The 17,081-nt window shown below is 50.3% G+C and overlaps 29 non-coding genes across 29 annotated transcripts; all 29 read right to left on the bottom strand.

Annotated features, from left to right (window-relative positions):
• Positions 1-323: 323 nt before the first annotated feature.
• Positions 324-395, bottom strand: Trnat-cgu (transfer RNA threonine (anticodon CGU)). Its single transcript has one exon. It is a non-coding gene; the product is annotated as a tRNA-Thr (tRNA).
• Positions 396-1,066: 671 nt separating this feature from the next.
• Trnan-guu (transfer RNA asparagine (anticodon GUU)) lies at positions 1,067-1,140 on the bottom strand. Its single transcript has one exon. It is a non-coding gene; the product is annotated as a tRNA-Asn (tRNA).
• A 333-nt stretch (positions 1,141-1,473) lies between these two features.
• On the bottom strand, positions 1,474-1,545 carry Trnat-cgu (transfer RNA threonine (anticodon CGU)). Its single transcript has one exon. It is a non-coding gene; the product is annotated as a tRNA-Thr (tRNA).
• A 671-nt stretch (positions 1,546-2,216) lies between these two features.
• Positions 2,217-2,290, bottom strand: Trnan-guu (transfer RNA asparagine (anticodon GUU)). Its single transcript has one exon. It is a non-coding gene; the product is annotated as a tRNA-Asn (tRNA).
• A 333-nt stretch (positions 2,291-2,623) lies between these two features.
• Trnat-cgu (transfer RNA threonine (anticodon CGU)) lies at positions 2,624-2,695 on the bottom strand. Its single transcript has one exon. It is a non-coding gene; the product is annotated as a tRNA-Thr (tRNA).
• A 671-nt stretch (positions 2,696-3,366) lies between these two features.
• On the bottom strand, positions 3,367-3,440 carry Trnan-guu (transfer RNA asparagine (anticodon GUU)). The gene has a single exon. It is a non-coding gene; the product is annotated as a tRNA-Asn (tRNA).
• Positions 3,441-3,773: 333 nt separating this feature from the next.
• Trnat-cgu (transfer RNA threonine (anticodon CGU)) lies at positions 3,774-3,845 on the bottom strand. The gene has a single exon. It is a non-coding gene; the product is annotated as a tRNA-Thr (tRNA).
• A 671-nt stretch (positions 3,846-4,516) lies between these two features.
• On the bottom strand, positions 4,517-4,590 carry Trnan-guu (transfer RNA asparagine (anticodon GUU)). The gene has a single exon. It is a non-coding gene; the product is annotated as a tRNA-Asn (tRNA).
• A 333-nt stretch (positions 4,591-4,923) lies between these two features.
• Trnat-cgu (transfer RNA threonine (anticodon CGU)) lies at positions 4,924-4,995 on the bottom strand. Its single transcript has one exon. It is a non-coding gene; the product is annotated as a tRNA-Thr (tRNA).
• A 671-nt stretch (positions 4,996-5,666) lies between these two features.
• Trnan-guu (transfer RNA asparagine (anticodon GUU)) lies at positions 5,667-5,740 on the bottom strand. The gene has a single exon. It is a non-coding gene; the product is annotated as a tRNA-Asn (tRNA).
• A 333-nt stretch (positions 5,741-6,073) lies between these two features.
• On the bottom strand, positions 6,074-6,145 carry Trnat-cgu (transfer RNA threonine (anticodon CGU)). The gene has a single exon. It is a non-coding gene; the product is annotated as a tRNA-Thr (tRNA).
• A 671-nt stretch (positions 6,146-6,816) lies between these two features.
• On the bottom strand, positions 6,817-6,890 carry Trnan-guu (transfer RNA asparagine (anticodon GUU)). The gene has a single exon. It is a non-coding gene; the product is annotated as a tRNA-Asn (tRNA).
• A 333-nt stretch (positions 6,891-7,223) lies between these two features.
• Positions 7,224-7,295, bottom strand: Trnat-cgu (transfer RNA threonine (anticodon CGU)). Its single transcript has one exon. It is a non-coding gene; the product is annotated as a tRNA-Thr (tRNA).
• Positions 7,296-7,966: 671 nt separating this feature from the next.
• On the bottom strand, positions 7,967-8,040 carry Trnan-guu (transfer RNA asparagine (anticodon GUU)). Its single transcript has one exon. It is a non-coding gene; the product is annotated as a tRNA-Asn (tRNA).
• Positions 8,041-8,373: 333 nt separating this feature from the next.
• Positions 8,374-8,445, bottom strand: Trnat-cgu (transfer RNA threonine (anticodon CGU)). Its single transcript has one exon. It is a non-coding gene; the product is annotated as a tRNA-Thr (tRNA).
• Positions 8,446-9,116: 671 nt separating this feature from the next.
• Trnan-guu (transfer RNA asparagine (anticodon GUU)) lies at positions 9,117-9,190 on the bottom strand. Its single transcript has one exon. It is a non-coding gene; the product is annotated as a tRNA-Asn (tRNA).
• A 333-nt stretch (positions 9,191-9,523) lies between these two features.
• Positions 9,524-9,595, bottom strand: Trnat-cgu (transfer RNA threonine (anticodon CGU)). Its single transcript has one exon. It is a non-coding gene; the product is annotated as a tRNA-Thr (tRNA).
• Positions 9,596-10,266: 671 nt separating this feature from the next.
• Positions 10,267-10,340, bottom strand: Trnan-guu (transfer RNA asparagine (anticodon GUU)). The gene has a single exon. It is a non-coding gene; the product is annotated as a tRNA-Asn (tRNA).
• A 333-nt stretch (positions 10,341-10,673) lies between these two features.
• On the bottom strand, positions 10,674-10,745 carry Trnat-cgu (transfer RNA threonine (anticodon CGU)). The gene has a single exon. It is a non-coding gene; the product is annotated as a tRNA-Thr (tRNA).
• A 671-nt stretch (positions 10,746-11,416) lies between these two features.
• Positions 11,417-11,490, bottom strand: Trnan-guu (transfer RNA asparagine (anticodon GUU)). The gene has a single exon. It is a non-coding gene; the product is annotated as a tRNA-Asn (tRNA).
• A 333-nt stretch (positions 11,491-11,823) lies between these two features.
• On the bottom strand, positions 11,824-11,895 carry Trnat-cgu (transfer RNA threonine (anticodon CGU)). The gene has a single exon. It is a non-coding gene; the product is annotated as a tRNA-Thr (tRNA).
• Positions 11,896-12,566: 671 nt separating this feature from the next.
• Positions 12,567-12,640, bottom strand: Trnan-guu (transfer RNA asparagine (anticodon GUU)). The gene has a single exon. It is a non-coding gene; the product is annotated as a tRNA-Asn (tRNA).
• A 333-nt stretch (positions 12,641-12,973) lies between these two features.
• Positions 12,974-13,045, bottom strand: Trnat-cgu (transfer RNA threonine (anticodon CGU)). The gene has a single exon. It is a non-coding gene; the product is annotated as a tRNA-Thr (tRNA).
• A 671-nt stretch (positions 13,046-13,716) lies between these two features.
• Trnan-guu (transfer RNA asparagine (anticodon GUU)) lies at positions 13,717-13,790 on the bottom strand. Its single transcript has one exon. It is a non-coding gene; the product is annotated as a tRNA-Asn (tRNA).
• Positions 13,791-14,123: 333 nt separating this feature from the next.
• Trnat-cgu (transfer RNA threonine (anticodon CGU)) lies at positions 14,124-14,195 on the bottom strand. The gene has a single exon. It is a non-coding gene; the product is annotated as a tRNA-Thr (tRNA).
• A 671-nt stretch (positions 14,196-14,866) lies between these two features.
• Trnan-guu (transfer RNA asparagine (anticodon GUU)) lies at positions 14,867-14,940 on the bottom strand. The gene has a single exon. It is a non-coding gene; the product is annotated as a tRNA-Asn (tRNA).
• Positions 14,941-15,273: 333 nt separating this feature from the next.
• On the bottom strand, positions 15,274-15,345 carry Trnat-cgu (transfer RNA threonine (anticodon CGU)). Its single transcript has one exon. It is a non-coding gene; the product is annotated as a tRNA-Thr (tRNA).
• A 671-nt stretch (positions 15,346-16,016) lies between these two features.
• Trnan-guu (transfer RNA asparagine (anticodon GUU)) lies at positions 16,017-16,090 on the bottom strand. The gene has a single exon. It is a non-coding gene; the product is annotated as a tRNA-Asn (tRNA).
• A 333-nt stretch (positions 16,091-16,423) lies between these two features.
• Positions 16,424-16,495, bottom strand: Trnat-cgu (transfer RNA threonine (anticodon CGU)). The gene has a single exon. It is a non-coding gene; the product is annotated as a tRNA-Thr (tRNA).
• Between the last annotated feature and the right edge of the window lie 586 nt (positions 16,496-17,081).

The raw sequence follows: 17,081 nt of genomic DNA, 5'->3' as shown, positions 1-17,081 counted from the left end.
GGTCACTTCTGCTCTCTTTATCAATGCAACTCGTATACTTTTCGCAGGCACCTCGCAGAATGGTAGTATCTGCTTACGCCTCTTCACATGGATAACGTGCATGCACACTGTAGTGGGGCTCATAAACGAATGACATCGCCAAGCATGACATTATACTACAAAATGCATACAAAACAGTGTTCCGCCTACACATCCAGTAAACCTCTGATGCAAGTAGAGCACTCTATATCGGTTGTAGAACTTCCCCTTCATTCAGTGCACTGCCATCTGTTAGATGCTGCTCGAGCTAGCTCTGCTCTCAGCAGCAAAGTTAAAAAAATGAATGCCTTCTGTGAGGGTCGAACTCACGACCCCTGGTTTACGAGACCAGTGCTCTACCACTGAGCTAAGAAGGCCGCAGCTTGGCGTTCGTGAGCTACTCCCGAATTGTCACGTCATCATACTGAATCTTACAGCCCTCGACCAGATATCGGATTTGACACACAGATGCTGCTGGAGGTGTCCACCTTACCGTTTTCCAACTCTCTTCACTGTTTCACCCTTACGATCGACGACGAGCGTCAAGCCACCAAAGGTTTGCGGTCTGCGCAAAACTTGACCTAGTGCACAGCTTGTGGGATAGCGTGGCTCTACTGTGAAACGCGCCTTTCGACTCCTCTCTCTGGCTACATCGTCCACAGTGGCACTGGGGGCTTCATGTAAGGCGACTGCACGCCGCTCGGCCAACAGCGGCCTACTGCAGACCGACACTTAAGAGACGCCAAATGCAGATCGACATCGAGAGAGAGGCCCTGTCATATGGCACTCGCGGTGTATACGCCGAAATGAAATGTAAATAATACATCTTTTGTAGTGGTCGTCGCTCTACTGCAGTGTCACACATGCCGAATGAATAGGAAAACGGTAGAACGTCCGCATAGGGCCATGTTTTTACCTCCACTGTCACGTGGCTGAATGTGTATAAGGCTGTGTGGCATCATTCAAACACAGCCAAATTGTCACACTAGCTGTGTATCTCTATCAAAGTGGACATACGTCCTCACCTCGGTGGCGATTAAAACGATTTCGCCCCCGGGTGGGCTCGAACCACCAACCTTTCGGTTAACAGCCGAACGCGCTAGCCGATTGCGCCACGGAGGCCTTGACTTTCGGTCACTTCTGCTCTCTTTATCAATGCAACTCGTATACTTTTGGCAGGCACCTCGCAGAATGGTAGTATCTGCTTACGCCTCTTCACATGGATAACGTGCATGCACACTGTAGTGGGGCTCATAAACGAATGACATCGCCAAGCATGACATTATACTACAAAATGCATACAAAACAGTGTTCCGCCTACACATCCAGTAAACCTCTGATGCAAGTAGAGCACTCTATATCGGTTGTAGAACTTCCCCTTCATTCAGTGCACTGCCATCTGTTAGATGCTGCTCGAGCTAGCTCTGCTCTCAGCAGCAAAGTTAAAAAAATGAATGCCTTCTGTGAGGGTCGAACTCACGACCCCTGGTTTACGAGACCAGTGCTCTACCACTGAGCTAAGAAGGCCGCAGCTTGGCGTTCGTGAGCTACTCCCGAATTGTCACGTCATCATACTGAATCTTACAGCCCTCGACCAGATATCGGATTTGACACACAGATGCTGCTGGAGGTGTCCACCTTACCGTTTTCCAACTCTCTTCACTGTTTCACCCTTACGATCGACGACGAGCGTCAAGCCACCAAAGGTTTGCGGTCTGCGCAAAACTTGACCTAGTGCACAGCTTGTGGGATAGCGTGGCTCTACTGTGAAACGCGCCTTTCGACTCCTCTCTCTGGCTACATCGTCCACAGTGGCACTGGGGGCTTCATGTAAGGCGACTGCACGCCGCTCGGCCAACAGCGGCCTACTGCAGACCGACACTTAAGAGACGCCAAATGCAGATCGACATCGAGAGAGAGGCCCTGTCATACGGCACTCGCGGTGTATACGCCGAAATGAAATGTAAATAATACATCTTTTGTAGTGGTCGTCGCTCTACTGCAGTGTCACACATGCCGAATGAATAGGAAAACGGTAGAACGTCCGCATAGGGCCATGTTTTTACCTCCACTGTCACGTGGCTGATTGTGTATAAGGCTGTGTGGCATCATTCAAACACAGCCAAATTGTCACACTAGCTGTGTATCTCTATCAAAGTGGACATACGTCCTCACCTCGGTGGCGATTAAAACGATTTCGCCCCCGGGTGGGCTCGAACCACCAACCTTTCGGTTAACAGCCGAACGCGCTAGCCGATTGCGCCACGGAGGCCTTGACTTTCGGTCACTTCTGCTCTCTTTATCAATGCAACTCGTATACTTTTGGCAGGCACCTCGCAGAATGGTAGTATCTGCTTACGCCTCTTCACATGGATAACGTGCATGCACACTGTAGTGGGGCTCATAAACGAATGACATCGCCAAGCATGACATTATACTACAAAATGCATACAAAACAGTGTTCCGCCTACACATCCAGTAAACCTCTGATGCAAGTAGAGCACTCTATATCGGTTGTAGAACTTCCCCTTCATTCAGTGCACTGCCATCTGTTAGATGCTGCTCGAGCTAGCTCTGCTCTCAGCAGCAAAGTTAAAAAAATGAATGCCTTCTGTGAGGGTCGAACTCACGACCCCTGGTTTACGAGACCAGTGCTCTACCACTGAGCTAAGAAGGCCGCAGCTTGGCGTTCGTGAGCTACTCCCGAATTGTCACGTCATCATACTGAATCTTACAGCCCTCGACCAGATATCGGATTTGACACACAGATGCTGCTGGAGGTGTCCACCTTACCGTTTTCCAACTCTCTTCACTGTTTCACCCTTACGATCGACGACGAGCGTCAAGCCACCAAAGGTTTGCGGTCTGCGCAAAACTTGACCTAGTGCACAGCTTGTGGGATAGCGTGGCTCTACTGTGAAACGCGCCTTTCGACTCCTCTCTCTGGCTACATCGTCCACAGTGGCACTGGGGGCTTCATGTAAGGCGACTGCACGCCGCTCGGCCAACAGCGGCCTACTGCAGACCGACACTTAAGAGACGCCAAATGCAGATCGACATCGAGAGAGAGGCCCTGTCATATGGCACTCGCGGTGTATACGCCGAAATGAAATGTAAATAATACATCTTTTGTAGTGGTCGTCGCTCTACTGCAGTGTCACACATGCCGAATGAATAGGAAAACGGTAGAACGTCCGCATAGGGCCATGTTTTTACCTCCACTGTCACGTGGCTGATTGTGTATAAGGCTGTGTGGCATCATTCAAACACAGCCAAATTGTCACACTAGCTGTGTATCTCTATCAAAGTGGACATACGTCCTCACCTCGGTGGCGATTAAAACGATTTCGCCCCCGGGTGGGCTCGAACCACCAACCTTTCGGTTAACAGCCGAACGCGCTAGCCGATTGCGCCACGGAGGCCTTGACTTTCGGTCACTTCTGCTCTCTTTATCAATGCAACTCGTATACTTTTCGCAGGCACCTCGCAGAATGGTAGTATCTGCTTACGCCTCTTCACATGGATAACGTGCATGCACACTGTAGTGGGGCTCATAAACGAATGACATCGCCAAGCATGACATTATACTACAAAATGCATACAAAACAGTGTTCCGCCTACACATCCAGTAAACCTCTGATGCAAGTAGAGCACTCTATATCGGTTGTAGAACTTCCCCTTCATTCAGTGCACTGCCATCTGTTAGATGCTGCTCGAGCTAGCTCTGCTCTCAGCAGCAAAGTTAAAAAAATGAATGCCTTCTGTGAGGGTCGAACTCACGACCCCTGGTTTACGAGACCAGTGCTCTACCACTGAGCTAAGAAGGCCGCAGCTTGGCGTTCGTGAGCTACTCCCGAATTGTCACGTCATCATACTGAATCTTACAGCCCTCGACCAGATATCGGATTTGACACACAGATGCTGCTGGAGGTGTCCACCTTACCGTTTTCCAACTCTCTTCACTGTTTCACCCTTACGATCGACGACGAGCGTCAAGCCACCAAAGGTTTGCGGTCTGCGCAAAACTTGACCTAGTGCACAGCTTGTGGGATAGCGTGGCTCTACTGTGAAACGCGCCTTTCGACTCCTCTCTCTGGCTACATCGTCCACAGTGGCACTGGGGGCTTCATGTAAGGCGACTGCACGCCGCTCGGCCAACAGCGGCCTACTGCAGACCGACACTTAAGAGACGCCAAATGCAGATCGACATCGAGAGAGAGGCCCTGTCATATGGCACTCGCGGTGTATACGCCGAAATGAAATGTAAATAATACATCTTTTGTAGTGGTCGTCGCTCTACTGCAGTGTCACACATGCCGAATGAATAGGAAAACGGTAGAACGTCCGCATAGGGCCATGTTTTTACCTCCACTGTCACGTGGCTGAATGTGTATAAGGCTGTGTGGCATCATTCAAACACAGCCAAATTGTCACACTAGCTGTGTATCTCTATCAAAGTGGACATACGTCCTCACCTCGGTGGCGATTAAAACGATTTCGCCCCCGGGTGGGCTCGAACCACCAACCTTTCGGTTAACAGCCGAACGCGCTAGCCGATTGCGCCACGGAGGCCTTGACTTTCGGTCACTTCTGCTCTCTTTATCAATGCAACTCGTATACTTTTGGCAGGCACCTCGCAGAATGGTAGTATCTGCTTACGCCTCTTCACATGGATAACGTGCATGCACACTGTAGTGGGGCTCATAAACGAATGACATCGCCAAGCATGACATTATACTACAAAATGCATACAAAACAGTGTTCCGCCTACACATCCAGTAAACCTCTGATGCAAGTAGAGCACTCTATATCGGTTGTAGAACTTCCCCTTCATTCAGTGCACTGCCATCTGTTAGATGCTGCTCGAGCTAGCTCTGCTCTCAGCAGCAAAGTTAAAAAAATGAATGCCTTCTGTGAGGGTCGAACTCACGACCCCTGGTTTACGAGACCAGTGCTCTACCACTGAGCTAAGAAGGCCGCAGCTTGGCGTTCGTGAGCTACTCCCGAATTGTCACGTCATCATACTGAATCTTACAGCCCTCGACCAGATATCGGATTTGACACACAGATGCTGCTGGAGGTGTCCACCTTACCGTTTTCCAACTCTCTTCACTGTTTCACCCTTACGATCGACGACGAGCGTCAAGCCACCAAAGGTTTGCGGTCTGCGCAAAACTTGACCTAGTGCACAGCTTGTGGGATAGCGTGGCTCTACTGTGAAACGCGCCTTTCGACTCCTCTCTCTGGCTACATCGTCCACAGTGGCACTGGGGGCTTCATGTAAGGCGACTGCACGCCGCTCGGCCAACAGCGGCCTACTGCAGACCGACACTTAAGAGACGCCAAATGCAGATCGACATCGAGAGAGAGGCCCTGTCATACGGCACTCGCGGTGTATACGCCGAAATGAAATGTAAATAATACATCTTTTGTAGTGGTCGTCGCTCTACTGCAGTGTCACACATGCCGAATGAATAGGAAAACGGTAGAACGTCCGCATAGGGCCATGTTTTTACCTCCACTGTCACGTGGCTGATTGTGTATAAGGCTGTGTGGCATCATTCAAACACAGCCAAATTGTCACACTAGCTGTGTATCTCTATCAAAGTGGACATACGTCCTCACCTCGGTGGCGATTAAAACGATTTCGCCCCCGGGTGGGCTCGAACCACCAACCTTTCGGTTAACAGCCGAACGCGCTAGCCGATTGCGCCACGGAGGCCTTGACTTTCGGTCACTTCTGCTCTCTTTATCAATGCAACTCGTATACTTTTGGCAGGCACCTCGCAGAATGGTAGTATCTGCTTACGCCTCTTCACATGGATAACGTGCATGCACACTGTAGTGGGGCTCATAAACGAATGACATCGCCAAGCATGACATTATACTACAAAATGCATACAAAACAGTGTTCCGCCTACACATCCAGTAAACCTCTGATGCAAGTAGAGCACTCTATATCGGTTGTAGAACTTCCCCTTCATTCAGTGCACTGCCATCTGTTAGATGCTGCTCGAGCTAGCTCTGCTCTCAGCAGCAAAGTTAAAAAAATGAATGCCTTCTGTGAGGGTCGAACTCACGACCCCTGGTTTACGAGACCAGTGCTCTACCACTGAGCTAAGAAGGCCGCAGCTTGGCGTTCGTGAGCTACTCCCGAATTGTCACGTCATCATACTGAATCTTACAGCCCTCGACCAGATATCGGATTTGACACACAGATGCTGCTGGAGGTGTCCACCTTACCGTTTTCCAACTCTCTTCACTGTTTCACCCTTACGATCGACGACGAGCGTCAAGCCACCAAAGGTTTGCGGTCTGCGCAAAACTTGACCTAGTGCACAGCTTGTGGGATAGCGTGGCTCTACTGTGAAACGCGCCTTTCGACTCCTCTCTCTGGCTACATCGTCCACAGTGGCACTGGGGGCTTCATGTAAGGCGACTGCACGCCGCTCGGCCAACAGCGGCCTACTGCAGACCGACACTTAAGAGACGCCAAATGCAGATCGACATCGAGAGAGAGGCCCTGTCATATGGCACTCGCGGTGTATACGCCGAAATGAAATGTAAATAATACATCTTTTGTAGTGGTCGTCGCTCTACTGCAGTGTCACACATGCCGAATGAATAGGAAAACGGTAGAACGTCCGCATAGGGCCATGTTTTTACCTCCACTGTCACGTGGCTGATTGTGTATAAGGCTGTGTGGCATCATTCAAACACAGCCAAATTGTCACACTAGCTGTGTATCTCTATCAAAGTGGACATACGTCCTCACCTCGGTGGCGATTAAAACGATTTCGCCCCCGGGTGGGCTCGAACCACCAACCTTTCGGTTAACAGCCGAACGCGCTAGCCGATTGCGCCACGGAGGCCTTGACTTTCGGTCACTTCTGCTCTCTTTATCAATGCAACTCGTATACTTTTGGCAGGCACCTCGCAGAATGGTAGTATCTGCTTACGCCTCTTCACATGGATAACGTGCATGCACACTGTAGTGGGGCTCATAAACGAATGACATCGCCAAGCATGACATTATACTACAAAATGCATACAAAACAGTGTTCCGCCTACACATCCAGTAAACCTCTGATGCAAGTAGAGCACTCTATATCGGTTGTAGAACTTCCCCTTCATTCAGTGCACTGCCATCTGTTAGATGCTGCTCGAGCTAGCTCTGCTCTCAGCAGCAAAGTTAAAAAAATGAATGCCTTCTGTGAGGGTCGAACTCACGACCCCTGGTTTACGAGACCAGTGCTCTACCACTGAGCTAAGAAGGCCGCAGCTTGGCGTTCGTGAGCTACTCCCGAATTGTCACGTCATCATACTGAATCTTACAGCCCTCGACCAGATATCGGATTTGACACACAGATGCTGCTGGAGGTGTCCACCTTACCGTTTTCCAACTCTCTTCACTGTTTCACCCTTACGATCGACGACGAGCGTCAAGCCACCAAAGGTTTGCGGTCTGCGCAAAACTTGACCTAGTGCACAGCTTGTGGGATAGCGTGGCTCTACTGTGAAACGCGCCTTTCGACTCCTCTCTCTGGCTACATCGTCCACAGTGGCACTGGGGGCTTCATGTAAGGCGACTGCACGCCGCTCGGCCAACAGCGGCCTACTGCAGACCGACACTTAAGAGACGCCAAATGCAGATCGACATCGAGAGAGAGGCCCTGTCATATGGCACTCGCGGTGTATACGCCGAAATGAAATGTAAATAATACATCTTTTGTAGTGGTCGTCGCTCTACTGCAGTGTCACACATGCCGAATGAATAGGAAAACGGTAGAACGTCCGCATAGGGCCATGTTTTTACCTCCACTGTCACGTGGCTGATTGTGTATAAGGCTGTGTGGCATCATTCAAACACAGCCAAATTGTCACACTAGCTGTGTATCTCTATCAAAGTGGACATACGTCCTCACCTCGGTGGCGATTAAAACGATTTCGCCCCCGGGTGGGCTCGAACCACCAACCTTTCGGTTAACAGCCGAACGCGCTAGCCGATTGCGCCACGGAGGCCTTGACTTTCGGTCACTTCTGCTCTCTTTATCAATGCAACTCGTATACTTTTCGCAGGCACCTCGCAGAATGGTAGTATCTGCTTACGCCTCTTCACATGGATAACGTGCATGCACACTGTAGTGGGGCTCATAAACGAATGACATCGCCAAGCATGACATTATACTACAAAATGCATACAAAACAGTGTTCCGCCTACACATCCAGTAAACCTCTGATGCAAGTAGAGCACTCTATATCGGTTGTAGAACTTCCCCTTCATTCAGTGCACTGCCATCTGTTAGATGCTGCTCGAGCTAGCTCTGCTCTCAGCAGCAAAGTTAAAAAAATGAATGCCTTCTGTGAGGGTCGAACTCACGACCCCTGGTTTACGAGACCAGTGCTCTACCACTGAGCTAAGAAGGCCGCAGCTTGGCGTTCGTGAGCTACTCCCGAATTGTCACGTCATCATACTGAATCTTACAGCCCTCGACCAGATATCGGATTTGACACACAGATGCTGCTGGAGGTGTCCACCTTACCGTTTTCCAACTCTCTTCACTGTTTCACCCTTACGATCGACGACGAGCGTCAAGCCACCAAAGGTTTGCGGTCTGCGCAAAACTTGACCTAGTGCACAGCTTGTGGGATAGCGTGGCTCTACTGTGAAACGCGCCTTTCGACTCCTCTCTCTGGCTACATCGTCCACAGTGGCACTGGGGGCTTCATGTAAGGCGACTGCACGCCGCTCGGCCAACAGCGGCCTACTGCAGACCGACACTTAAGAGACGCCAAATGCAGATCGACATCGAGAGAGAGGCCCTGTCATATGGCACTCGCGGTGTATACGCCGAAATGAAATGTAAATAATACATCTTTTGTAGTGGTCGTCGCTCTACTGCAGTGTCACACATGCCGAATTAATAGGAAAACGGTAGAACGTCCGCATAGGGCCATGTTTTTACCTCCACTGTCACGTGGCTGATTGTGTATAAGGCTGTGTGGCATCATTCAAACACAGCCAAATTGTCACACTAGCTGTGTATCTCTATCAAAGTGGACATACGTCCTCACCTCGGTGGCGATTAAAACGATTTCGCCCCCGGGTGGGCTCGAACCACCAACCTTTCGGTTAACAGCCGAACGCGCTAGCCGATTGCGCCACGGAGGCCTTGACTTTCGGTCACTTCTGCTCTCTTTATCAATGCAACTCGTATACTTTTCGCAGGCACCTCGCAGAATGGTAGTATCTGCTTACGCCTCTTCACATGGATAACGTGCATGCACACTGTAGTGGGGCTCATAAACGAATGACATCGCCAAGCATGACATTATACTACAAAATGCATACAAAACAGTGTTCCGCCTACACATCCAGTAAACCTCTGATGCAAGTAAAGCACTCCTTATCCGTTGTAGAACTTCCCCTTCATTCAGTGCACTGCCATCTGTTAGATGCTGCTCGAGCTAGCTCTGCTCTCAGCAGCAAAGTTAAAAAAATGAATGCCTTCTGTGAGGGTCGAACTCACGACCCCTGGTTTACGAGACCAGTGCTCTACCACTGAGCTAAGAAGGCCGCAGCTTGGCGTTCGTGAGCTACTCCCGAATTGTCACGTCATCATACTGAATCTTACAGCCCTCGACCAGATATCGGATTTGACACACAGATGCTACTGGAGGTGTCCACCTTACCGTTTTCCAACTCTCTTCACTGTTTCACCCTTACGATCGACGACGAGCGTCAAGCCACCAAAGGTTTGCGGTCTGCGCAAAACTTGACCTAGTGCACAGCTTGTGGGATAGCGTGGCTCTACTGTGAAACGCGCCTTTCGACTCCTCTCTCTGGCTACATCGTCCACAGTGGCACTGGGGGCTTCATGTAAGGCGACTGCACGCCGCTCGGCCAACAGCGGCCTACTGCAGACCGACACTTAAGAGACGCCAAATGCAGATCGACATCGAGAGAGAGGCCCTGTCATATGGCACTCGCGGTGTATACGCCGAAATGAAATGTAAATAATACATCTTTTGTAGTGGTCGTCGCTCTACTGCAGTGTCACACATGCCGAATGAATAGGAAAACGGTAGAACGTCCGCATAGGGCCATGTTTTTACCTCCACTGTCACGTGGCTGAATGTGTATAAGGCTGTGTGGCATCATTCAAACACAGCCAAATTGTCACACTAGCTGTGTATCTCTATCAAAGTGGACATACGTCCTCACCTCGGTGGCGATTAAAACGATTTCGCCCCCGGGTGGGCTCGAACCACCAACCTTTCGGTTAACAGCCGAACGCGCTAGCCGATTGCGCCACGGAGGCCTTGACTTTCGGTCACTTCTGCTCTCTTTATCAATGCAACTCGTATACTTTTGGCAGGCACCTCGCAGAATGGTAGTATCTGCTTACGCCTCTTCACATGGATAACGTGCATGCACACTGTAGTGGGGCTCATAAACGAATGACATCGCCAAGCATGACATTATACTACAAAATGCATACAAAACAGTGTTCCGCCTACACATCCAGTAAACCTCTGATGCAAGTAGAGCACTCTATATCGGTTGTAGAACTTCCCCTTCATTCAGTGCACTGCCATCTGTTAGATGCTGCTCGAGCTAGCTCTGCTCTCAGCAGCAAAGTTAAAAAAATGAATGCCTTCTGTGAGGGTCGAACTCACGACCCCTGGTTTACGAGACCAGTGCTCTACCACTGAGCTAAGAAGGCCGCAGCTTGGCGTTCGTGAGCTACTCCCGAATTGTCACGTCATCATACTGAATCTTACAGCCCTCGACCAGATATCGGATTTGACACACAGATGCTGCTGGAGGTGTCCACCTTACCGTTTTCCAACTCTCTTCACTGTTTCACCCTTACGATCGACGACGAGCGTCAAGCCACCAAAGGTTTGCGGTCTGCGCAAAACTTGACCTAGTGCACAGCTTGTGGGATAGCGTGGCTCTACTGTGAAACGCGCCTTTCGACTCCTCTCTCTGGCTACATCGTCCACAGTGGCACTGGGGGCTTCATGTAAGGCGACTGCACGCCGCTCGGCCAACAGCGGCCTACTGCAGACCGACACTTAAGAGACGCCAAATGCAGATCGACATCGAGAGAGAGGCCCTGTCATATGGCACTCGCGGTGTATACGCCGAAATGAAATGTAAATAATACATCTTTTGTAGTGGTCGTCGCTCTACTGCAGTGTCACACATGCCGAATGAATAGGAAAACGGTAGAACGTCCGCATAGGGCCATGTTTTTACCTCCACTGTCACGTGGCTGATTGTGTATAAGGCTGTGTGGCATCATTCAAACACAGCCAAATTGTCACACTAGCTGTGTATCTCTATCAAAGTGGACATACGTCCTCACCTCGGTGGCGATTAAAACGATTTCGCCCCCGGGTGGGCTCGAACCACCAACCTTTCGGTTAACAGCCGAACGCGCTAGCCGATTGCGCCACGGAGGCCTTGACTTTCGGTCACTTCTGCTCTCTTTATCAATGCAACTCGTATACTTTTCGCAGGCACCTCGCAGAATGGTAGTATCTGCTTACGCCTCTTCACATGGATAACGTGCATGCACACTGTAGTGGGGCTCATAAACGAATGACATCGCCAAGCATGACATTATACTACAAAATGCATACAAAACAGTGTTCCGCCTACACATCCAGTAAACCTCTGATGCAAGTAAAGCACTCCTTATCCGTTGTAGAACTTCCCCTTCATTCAGTGCACTGCCATCTGTTAGATGCTGCTCGAGCTAGCTCTGCTCTCAGCAGCAAAGTTAAAAAAATGAATGCCTTCTGTGAGGGTCGAACTCACGACCCCTGGTTTACGAGACCAGTGCTCTACCACTGAGCTAAGAAGGCCGCAGCTTGGCGTTCGTGAGCTACTCCCGAATTGTCACGTCATCATACTGAATCTTACAGCCCTCGACCAGATATCGGATTTGACACACAGATGCTACTGGAGGTGTCCACCTTACCGTTTTCCAACTCTCTTCACTGTTTCACCCTTACGATCGACGACGAGCGTCAAGCCACCAAAGGTTTGCGGTCTGCGCAAAACTTGACCTAGTGCACAGCTTGTGGGATAGCGTGGCTCTACTGTGAAACGCGCCTTTCGACTCCTCTCTCTGGCTACATCGTCCACAGTGGCACTGGGGGCTTCATGTAAGGCGACTGCACGCCGCTCGGCCAACAGCGGCCTACTGCAGACCGACACTTAAGAGACGCCAAATGCAGATCGACATCGAGAGAGAGGCCCTGTCATATGGCACTCGCGGTGTATACGCCGAAATGAAATGTAAATAATACATCTTTTGTAGTGGTCGTCGCTCTACTGCAGTGTCACACATGCCGAATGAATAGGAAAACGGTAGAACGTCCGCATAGGGCCATGTTTTTACCTCCACTGTCACGTGGCTGAATGTGTATAAGGCTGTGTGGCATCATTCAAACACAGCCAAATTGTCACACTAGCTGTGTATCTCTATCAAAGTGGACATACGTCCTCACCTCGGTGGCGATTAAAACGATTTCGCCCTCGGGTGGGCTCGAACCACCAACCTTTCGGTTAACAGCCGAACGCGCTAGCCGATTGCGCCACGGAGGCCTTGACTTTCGGTCACTTCTGCTCTCTTTATCAATGCAACTCGTATACTTTTGGCAGGCACCTCGCAGAATGGTAGTATCTGCTTACGCCTCTTCACATGGATAACGTGCATGCACACTGTAGTGGGGCTCATAAACGAATGACATCGCCAAGCATGACATTATACTACAAAATGCATACAAAACAGTGTTCCGCCTACACATCCAGTAAACCTCTGATGCAAGTAGAGCACTCTATATCGGTTGTAGAACTTCCCCTTCATTCAGTGCACTGCCATCTGTTAGATGCTGCTCGAGCTAGCTCTGCTCTCAGCAGCAAAGTTAAAAAAATGAATGCCTTCTGTGAGGGTCGAACTCACGACCCCTGGTTTACGAGACCAGTGCTCTACCACTGAGCTAAGAAGGCCGCAGCTTGGCGTTCGTGAGCTACTCCCGAATTGTCACGTCATCATACTGAATCTTACAGCCCTCGACCAGATATCGGATTTGACACACAGATGCTACTGGAGGTGTCCACCTTACCGTTTTCCAACTCTCTTCACTGTTTCACCCTTACGATCGACGACGAGCGTCAAGCCACCAAAGGTTTGCGGTCTGCGCAAAACTTGACCTAGTGCACAGCTTGTGGGATAGCGTGGCTCTACTGTGAAACGCGCCTTTCGACTCCTCTCTCTGGCTACATCGTCCACAGTGGCACTGGGGGCTTCATGTAAGGCGACTGCACGCCGCTCGGCCAACAGCGGCCTACTGCAGACCGACACTTAAGAGACGCCAAATGCAGATCGACATCGAGAGAGAGGCCCTGTCATATGGCACTCGCGGTGTATACGCCGAAATGAAATGTAAATAATACATCTTTTGTAGTGGTCGTCGCTCTACTGCAGTGTCACACATGCCGAATGAATAGGAAAACGGTAGAACGTCCGCATAGGGCCATGTTTTTACCTCCACTGTCACGTGGCTGAATGTGTATAAGGCTGTGTGGCATCATTCAAACACAGCCAAATTGTCACACTAGCTGTGTATCTCTATCAAAGTGGACATACGTCCTCACCTCGGTGGCGATTAAAACGATTTCGCCCCCGGGTGGGCTCGAACCACCAACCTTTCGGTTAACAGCCGAACGCGCTAGCCGATTGCGCCACGGAGGCCTTGACTTTCGGTCACTTCTGCTCTCTTTATCAATGCAACTCGTATACTTTTGGCAGGCACCTCGCAGAATGGTAGTATCTGCTTACGCCTCTTCACATGGATAACGTGCATGCACACTGTAGTGGGGCTCATAAACGAATGACATCGCCAAGCATGACATTATACTACAAAATGCATACAAAACAGTGTTCCGCCTACACATCCAGTAAACCTCTGATGCAAGTAGAGCACTCTATATCGGTTGTAGAACTTCCCCTTCATTCAGTGCACTGCCATCTGTTAGATGCTGCTCGAGCTAGCTCTGCTCTCAGCAGCAAAGTTAAAAAAATGAATGCCTTCTGTGAGGGTCGAACTCACGACCCCTGGTTTACGAGAGCAGTGCTCTACCACTGAGCTAAGAAGGCCGCAGCTTGGCGTTCGTGAGCTACTCCCGAATTGTCACGTCATCATACTGAATCTTACAGCCCTCGACCAGATATCGGATTTGACACACAGATGCTGCTGGAGGTGTCCACCTTACCGTTTTCCAACTCTCTTTACTGTTTCACCCTTACGATCGACGACGAGCGTCAAGCCACCAAAGGTTTGCGGTCTGCGCAAAACTTGACCTAGTGCACAGCTTGTGGGATAGCGTGGCTCTACTGTGAAACGCGCCTTTCGACTCCTCTCTCTGGCTACATCGTCCACAGTGGCACTGGGGGCTTCATGTAAGGCGACTGCACGCCGCTCGGCCAACAGCGGCCTACTGCAGACCGACACTTAAGAGACGCCAAATGCAGATCGACATCGAGAGAGAGGCCCTGTCATATGGCACTCGCGGTGTATACGCCGAAATGAAATGTAAATAATACATCTTTTGTAGTGGTCGTCGCTCTACTGCAGTGTCACACATGCCGAATGAATAGGAAAGCGGTAGAACGTCCGCATAGGGCCATGTTTTTACCTCCACTGTCACGTGGCTGAATGTGTATAAGGCTGTGTGGCATCATTCAAACACAGCCAAATTGTCACACTAGCTGTGTATCTCTATCAAAGTGGACATACGTCCTCACCTCGGTGGCGATTAAAACGATTTCGCCCCCGGGTGGGCTCGAACCACCAACCTTTCGGTTAACAGCCGAACGCGCTAGCCGATTGCGCCACGGAGGCCTTGACTTTCGGTCACTTCTGCTCTCTTTATCAATGCAACTCGTATACTTTTCGCAGGCACCTCGCAGAATGGTAGTATCTGCTTACGCCTCTTCACATGGATAACGTGCATGCACACTGTAGTGGGGCTCATAAACGAATGACATCGCCAAGCATGACATTATACTACAAAATGCATACAAAACAGTGTTCCGCCTACACATCCAGTAAACCTCTGATGCAAGTAGAGCACTCTATATCGGTTGTAGAACTTCCCCTTCATTCAGTGCACTGCCATCTGTTAGATGCTGCTCGAGCTAGCTCTGCTCTCAGCAGCAAAGTTAAAAAAATGAATGCCTTCCGTGAGGGTCGAACTCACGACCCCTGGTTTACGAGACCAGTACTCTACCACTGAGCTAAGAAGGCCGCAGCTTGGCGTTCGTGAGCTACTCCCGAATTGTCACGTCATCATACTGAATCTTACAGCCCTCGACCAGATATCGGATTTGACACACAGATGCTGCTGGAGGTGTCCACCTTACCGTTTTCCAACTCTCTTCACTGTTTCACCCTTACGATCGACGACGAGCGTCAAGCCACCAAAGGTTTGCGGTCTGCGCAAAACTTGACCTAGTGCACAGCTTGTGGGATAGCGTGGCTCTACTGTGAAACGCGCCTTTCGACTCCTCTCTCTGGCTACATCGTCCACAGTGGCACTGGGGGCTTCATGTAAGGCGACTGCACGCCGCTCGGCCAACAGCGGCCTACTGCAGACCGACACTTAAGAGACGCCAAATGCAGATCGACATCGAGAGAGAGGCCCTGTCATATGGCACTCGCGGTGTATACGCCGAAATGAAATGTAAATAATACATCTTTTGTAGTGGTCGTCGCTCTACTGCAGTGTCACACATGCCGAATGAATAGGAAAACGGTAGAACGTCCGCATAGGGCCATGTTTTTACCTCCACTGTCACGTGGCTGAATGTGTATAAGGCTGTGTGGCATCATTCAAACACAGCCAAATTGTCACACTAGCTGTGTATCTCTATCAAAGTGGACATACGTCCTCACCTCGGTGGCGATTAAAACGATTTCGCCCCCGGGTGGGCTCGAACCACCAACCTTTCGGTTAACAGCCGAACGCGCTAGCCGATTGCGCCACGGAGGCCTTGACTTCCGGTCACTTCTGCTCTCTTTATCAATGCAACTCGTATACTTTTCGCAGGCACCTCGCAGAATGGTAGTATCTGCTTACGCCTCTTCACATGGATAACGTGCATGCACACTGTAGTGGGGCTCATAAACGAATGACATCGCCAAGCATGACATTATACTACAAAATGCATACAAAACAGTGTTCCGCCTACACATCCAGTAAACCTCTGATGCAAGTAGAGCACTCTATATCGGTTGTAGAACTTCCCCTTCATTCAGTGCACTGCCATCTGTTAGATGCTGCTCGAGCTAGCTCTGCTCTCAGCAGCAAAGTTAAAAAAATGAATGCCTTCTGTGAGGGTCGAACTCACGACCCCTGGTTTACGAGACCAGTACTCCACCACTGAGCTAAGAAGGCCGCAGCTTGGCGTTCGTGAGCTACTCCCGAATTGTCACGTCATCATACTGAATCTTACAGCCCTCGACCAGATATCGGATTTGACACACAGATGCTGCTGGAGGTGTCCACCTTACCGTTTTCCAACTCTCTTCACTGTTTCACCCTTACGATCGACGACGAGCGTCAAGCCACCAAAGGTTTGCGGTCTGCGCAAAACTTGACCTAGTGCACAGCTTGTGGGATAGCGTGGCTCTACTGTGAAACGCGCCTTTCGACTCCTCTCTCTGGCTACATCGTCCACAGTGGCACTGGGGGCTTCATGTAAGGCGACTGCACGCCGCTCGGCCAACAGCGGCCTACTGCAGACCGACACTTAAGAGACGCCAAATGCAGATCGACATCGAGAGAGAGGCCCTGTCATATGGCACTCGCGGTGTATACGCCGAAATGAAATGTAAATAATACATCTTTTGTAGTGGTCGTCGCTCTACTGCAGTGTCACACATGCCGAATGAATAGGAAAACGGTAGAACGTCCGCATAGGGCCATGTTTTTACCTCCACTGTCACGTGGCTGAATGTGTATAAGGCTGTGTGGCATCATT

Source organism: Schistocerca cancellata, unplaced genomic scaffold (assembly GCF_023864275.1).
Source record: "Schistocerca cancellata isolate TAMUIC-IGC-003103 unplaced genomic scaffold, iqSchCanc2.1 HiC_scaffold_830, whole genome shotgun sequence".
In the NCBI taxonomy this organism is placed as follows: Eukaryota; Metazoa; Arthropoda; class Insecta; order Orthoptera; family Acrididae; genus Schistocerca; species Schistocerca cancellata.
The sequence above is the reverse complement of the archived record's forward strand: the minus strand, read 5'-3'. Positions and strand labels throughout refer to the sequence as shown.